Genomic DNA, 6,000 nt, shown 5'->3' on the forward strand with positions numbered 1-6,000 from the left:
GGGCCCTTGAGCAGAGAGGGTCCTAAATGTCATCTAGAAACTGCTGCTAGGGACAGGCTTCTGCTCCAGGGCACTGCTTCCTGGGAGGGGGAGGGATCGCTAAGTCCATCTGTCTGTCAGATGGACCTAGTCCTGTGGGTCAGAAGCAGAAGTAGGATTCAAGGAGTGTCCCGCCGTTCGGGGGCGTTGCCAGCTTTTCCTCCTGAGTCCTGGGTTCTGTAAGAATGCTCTGTCCCACCTCGCCCCAAGTCAGTTCCTCACCCAGGCCACCTGCCCAGTCCCCCAGGCCCAGATTGTCAGGGTCTCAGGCAGTTTGAGGTGGGGCTCACAGAGAAGGGAGGGCTTTCGGGCTGCTCTGTTGGGATTTAGCTGACTTTTAAAGAGGCCTAAGCATTGTGCTTCCAAAATTCATTTAAGTTTTCCTTCTGGCAATGATTTGCTAGCCACAAGGGTCAGCTTCCTTAAGGTCCATTTAAACTTTCTGGATTTTAACTGAATGAGAAAATTGGTAACAATACCATCTTCGCCAGTCCAGTCCCTGTGGTGAGATTTGGGTCTCTTTGATGACAGCTCTTCCGTCCACACTGAAATCCCCGATGACCATTGTAAAAGGCTGAGTTTTGTACCCTCTATACCCAAGAAAAAAGGAAAAGAGGGGGGACCTCCCTCCTCTGCTGCCAAAACCCGGCCTGCATCCCCTGCTCATTTCTTTCCCGTCCCAGTTCTCCCGCTGCCTTCCAAAATCCAGAAAGCCGGAAGCCCAGTCTTGAGACCGGATGCCTCCGCCCTGGGTTGGACGTCTCTGTCCTCTGCCATCTGCCCACTTATAGGCCTTGGGGAGGGAGGTGTGTGTGTGTGTGCGTGTGTGCAGTGTGTGTGTGTGTGTGGTGTGTGGCTTCCCTGGGAAGGCCAGTGTGTTCAGAAAAATAAAAGGGAGAGGGCCTCAAATTAGTTGATGGGGACAAGGTTGCAGAGGTGGATGTGGCAGGAGCCCCAGGTGGGGACCGCTGGTGGGAGCGGAAGAGGAAGAGATGCCACCGCCTTCTCCAAGACCAACCTTGTGGTGCTGCCCAAAAGGCTCCCAGAGAGGGCCTTCTGGCCAGCAGGCCCCAGGATGCCTTATCAGGCCCCAAAAAGGTTTTCGCAGGGAAGAGGGCCTCTTCCTCCCACCCACTGCTTCACTGCCCAGGTGAGATGAGACCTGTTCTCCTTTGCTGGATCCATTCCCCAGTCTGAGAAGTATGGGGTGTGGGCCAGGCAGAGAGGAGGTGTTTAGCCCTGTGGGGTGGGGGGCAGGGGTACCTGTAAAATCAAAGCCCCATGTGCAAAGTAGGAAGGGTAAAGTTTGAATGAGATTGATGGGCACTGACTTCCTCTCCTGCCCTTTGCCCTGGTTTCTAAGGCCATGGAGAAGAGCTCTGACCTCAGACAAGGGTGCTTTTGGGCTGGAGGGGAGCTGGAGCTCTTAAGTTTGTGGTGGGGAGAGGATCAAGCCAAAGCCCTTCCAAGCCTATATGCCCCAGGGCAGAGGAGGGTCATTCCTGGGGTAACCACAGCTGGCCAGGTGCTGGTGATCTCCCTCTACCTCCTGTATCTGCCCTGTGCCCTCTTGTGAACCCTACCCCCACCTTACTTCTTGAGGCCTCTCCCCGCTTCCCCCAAGCCCCTGCTCCCACGTGGCATTCTAACTTGTTCCCATCCCACCCAAGGATGTCTCCTCCCGGCCCTGACTGGAAATAAACGTGTATGCTTTTGCCACTCATATCAGAATTGGATTGTTCGTCTCGGAAGAGTGCAATATCAGGGTAGCACGTGAAGCGTAGGGAGTTCTGGAAAATGACAAACGCCATAATCATCCCCGGGGAGCATGTTCTTATGAGAACCCTGAACGCTGCAGAGAGCCCAGTGCTGCAGTCAGTGGGAGGCAGGTGGGAAACTGGCGGGTCTCAGGGGACAGGCGGGTGACTGCTCAGAGGGCTCAAAGGCACCCTTATTCCCAGTAAGTGTGTTTTAAAACACGGTGGGGAAGGCCCAGCCATAGGGACTGGAGGCTGTGGAGCTGGTCCAATGGTACAAAGTCGTGGTGGCGGGGATTTCTGAGAATGATGGGGCACGCAGTTCAGCTGTCTGGACGGAAGGAAGGGAGCTTTCTGAGCCCATGTCCGAGTGTGCTGGGGTGCAGGTGACTGTCCACTGTGCCTGACGGCCCTGGGACGGGGAGAGGCCACCTCTGCACTGGCGCACTAGGCTCTGGGCTTGTCAGTGTGAAGAAGGAGGTGTGGCAGGTGGGTCTGTCTTCCCTGGAGGCTGGAGTTATTTCTTTAGCCATCTCATTTGCCCACAGAGTGGGCACATAAAGCCACCTTCTGCAAACGGACTTTAGATATGCCTGTAGGCGAGAAAATTGAGAAAACAGGTACATCATCTTCCAGTCCTCCTCCTGTGGGTTAAGGGATGCAGATAGATGATAGATAGATGATGACAGATAGGTGGTCGATGACAGATAGAGAGAGAGGAGAGAGAGAGAGAGGGAGGGAGGGGAGGGGGGGAGGGAGGGGAGGGAGGGAGGGTGAGGGAGAGAGAGAGGAGGAGGGAGGGTGAGAGGAGGAGGGAGAGAGGGAGAGAGAGAGAGAGATTGAGAGAGAGAGAGTGTTTCCTAAAAGAATGCCATGGGAGCTGCTCTCTGATACTTCTTTCCTCAGCTCCTACTCTTGTGATACTTTGGTTGACTTTATCCTTTGACCCTTAAATATGCCCTTTGATTCACAATTTGTTCAGTTTTCCTGTTTTTGTTTTCTTTTTTAAAAATCCACTTTATTAAGATAGAATACATAAACCATACAATTAAGCCATTTAGACTGCATGATTTCCTTGGTTTTGAATATATTCAATTTGAGAACACTGTCTTCATCCTAAAAAGAAACCCCATGCCCATTAGCAGTTATTTCTTGTTTCCCTCCATCCCCACCTCCAGCCCTGGGCAACCACTTTTGGTGTCTAGATCTTCCTATTCTGGACATTTCACATAAATGGAATCATATAACATATGGTCTTTTGTGACTGGCTTATTCCACGCGGCACAATGTTTTCGAGGTTCATCCATATTGCAGCGTGCATCAGCACTTCTGTTTATTGCTGAATAATATTCCACTGTATGGATACGTCACATTTAAAAAAAACTGTTTGTCAGTTGATGGACATTTGGATTGTTTCTACTTTTTGGCTGTTATGAATAATGCCGTTACGAACATTTCCCACACAAGCGTTTGTGTGGACGCAGGTTTTCATTTCTCTTGCGTACATGCCTTGGAGTGAAATTGCTAGATCGTGTGGTAACTCTGTTTTACACCTTGCGGAAGGACCAGATTGTTTTTGAAAGTAGTTGCACCATTTTACATTCCCACCAGCAGTGAATGAGACCTCCCATATCCCCACATCCTCCAAACACTCGTTATTATCTGCCTTTTTAATTGCGGGGTTGAGATGCATTTCCCTGATAGCTATGTGCTTATTGGCCATTCGTGTACCGTCTTTTAGAGAATTGTCTATTCAGATCCTTTGCCCATTTTTTATTTAGGCCTGTATGTTTTTGAGCTCCCTGGAAATGAAATCGTAGTGTATGTTCCTGTGTGATATTCTTTTCCTCGATGCTATTTTTGTGCTTTTCATCCCTGGTTGCCATGGTTCTGCAGAGTCATTCATGACATTGACGTACAACTGTCTGTTCGGGCTGCTATAACAAAATACCACAGACTGGGTAGCTTATGAATAACAGAAATGGATTATTCATAGTTCTGGAGGCTGAAAGTTGGAGATTTGGGGGTTAGGATTTCAACATGTGAATTTGAGGACAGCACAAACATTCAGACTACAGCAACTGCAGTGGCCATTTGGGTTGTTCTGACGTCCTGGCTACTACGGACAGGACTGCTCTGAACATTTTTGATAGATCCTGCTGCACAAATATTCCCCACTGTGGCTTTTAAACATGGCCAGATAACGTCAAATGGTTTCACAATCATATATCAAATCCTATGAAAACACAGCCACGATTCGTAGCACTTTCTGTTGAAAACACTGTCCTTCTAATGTAGGGAGGTGGCCTGAGAACTAAATGTTAAACCAAGTTGTATTCCGAGACTGCAATGTGGTGATCGGCCCTCTGCCAGACCACAAGGAAACCTATAGAACAAAGGGAGCCGGAATTACTAACAAACCATTTACCCACACACTGAAGGGAAAGCAAAGTCTTTAAGTCTACCTTACATTCATTCCCTAAGGCCAAAAACCCTGGGGAACCTATATATCCAAGGCTGGGGATTGCCAGCAGGCTTTCTCGCCACAAGTCCTTCCTTTCACACTGACTGTCCATACACCATCAAAGGAAAATAGGTAAACAAAGTCTTTAAGCTGTAATTTATAGAAACTAAGAATGATATGTAACCTGAATTCCCCCAACACTCAGGGTCCCTCTCATCTTTTTTCTCTGTCTCTTTCCCTCTCGGCTCTCTGTCCCTCAGAGAGAACATGCTCTGCCTCTGGAGTGTTCGTTATTCCTTCTCTAATTTACTTTTCTTTTGACTCTAACTCTGGCATGTGCTTGAATTATTTTCTGTGCTCAATCACGAACCCCCCTCCCCCTCCCCCTCCTCTCTCTGCAGGACTTGAATCTCCACTGGGGTGGGGGGACTCACTCTGCCTGCATCATTTCACTGCTCAGAGCTGCTACCTCTCAATAACCCAGGGTCCGTCCATGCCAGGTTCTGATCCTGGCCTCTCTTTTCTCCCTCTGCTCCATGAGTCTGTCCCTGGGCTAATGCTACGTTCTCCTCATTACTCAAGCTTTATAGTTTAACGTGAAATCTGTTAAAACAGATTTTTTTTTGCCTATGGATTTTGGTTAGAGGAAATCAGATCGTATTTTGCATGGTGTATGTCAGGATTTGCCAAAGGCATTGATTAGAGCAGGTCCCCCCTGGTTTGGGGGAATTCTATGAGCAGGGAGCCCTGCAGGATCCATTGTCACCAGGTAAAGTAATGGCTGTGATGAGGAGGGGCTCTTGATGTAGTATTGGCCAGAAGGCTGATGGTACAGAACAAAAGGGGTGAGGTCTTAGCTGGAAACAGGACTGGCCATGATCCTTTGCCCCTTCTTCTTCTGGTCTTTCCCTGTTAAGCCTCCCCAAAGCCACAGGATTGTCCCAAATACTTCCCATTGCTCCCTGGCCAGTCCCATCTTCTCTATCCCAGCACCAGGAAGCAAAAACACTACTCGTATCTTGAAAAATAGTAATTAAAATAGAAGGGAAGGGCTTTCAGATTTCACCAAGGGTGATTATCACTTTTGTCAGGGCTGAGCTCATCATTGAGCTGGCTAGGCCGAATGTCAGCGGTATTGCTGATCAAGAAGGGAAGGTTCGATGGTGAGATGCCTAGTTGGAAGAATGAGTTAGAGGCAGACATGAGAATGAAATGGCAGGCACCAGCTTTACAGTGCAGAGTGCAGTTCTATTGGGAAGTACAGTCTATTGTGCGGGGAGCAGTATTGGGCACAGTTCTTCTGCTCCCCTTTCTTGTGCTCCCCTTCTGCTCTCCAGGGGACCACATGGCTCCACATATAGCGGAGTACAATAGTGGCCTTCAGCCACACATGCGTGATACAATAAGCTGAAGCATGTTTACATATGTTAGGCATAGGCACCTGACTACCCTAATGCTAAATCCAGGGCCCTATTCCTAGCTGGGAGCCTGGATCACAGCCAGACCTTGGACCAGCCAGACCCTGGACCAGCCGGACCTTGGGCCAGTCAGGCCTTGGATTAGCCAGGCCTTGGGCCAGCCAGGCCTGGTGCTCACAACTTTATACATCATAAAGAAATCAAACTTAAAAGCTCACAGCAAAATTCCCTGATCACAGAAACACCTATGGATTTCTCCACCTTCCTATTAATATAAGAGAGTGGTGTTCAAACTACAAAGAGTGAACTCTTCATCCTTGTT

Source organism: Pteropus medius, unplaced genomic scaffold (genome assembly GCF_902729225.1).
Source record: "Pteropus medius unplaced genomic scaffold, Ma_sr-lr_union100, whole genome shotgun sequence".
In the NCBI taxonomy this organism is placed as follows: Eukaryota; Metazoa; Chordata; class Mammalia; order Chiroptera; family Pteropodidae; genus Pteropus; species Pteropus medius.